This window comes from Nannospalax galili, unplaced genomic scaffold (assembly GCF_000622305.1).
Source record: "Nannospalax galili isolate Female #2095 unplaced genomic scaffold, S.galili_v1.0 scaffold1910, whole genome shotgun sequence".
NCBI lineage: Eukaryota > Metazoa > Chordata > Mammalia > Rodentia > Spalacidae > Nannospalax > Nannospalax galili.
Genome location: NW_008328083.1, coordinates 59173 through 59401, shown reverse-complemented (window position 1 = coordinate 59401; position 229 = coordinate 59173).

Sequence of the window (229 nt, the reverse complement as noted above, 5' to 3'; positions counted from 1 at the left end):
TAAAAAAAGGAAATGAAAAAAAAGCTGGGTGAGTGTAAGGGAGGGGGGCGGGAAGGTTATCAAGGAAACTAGGGGATAAAGGGAAAGAAGGAGCTCAAGAGAGGTAGGACCATAGGAGAAGGGTTTTAGTAAGGGAGAAAGGGGAGAAATGGGAGCACCTTAAGTCGGAAAACCATGATGGAGGGGTGACACAATGTGAGAGATAAACAGTGCCTAGCTAGTTTTGAAA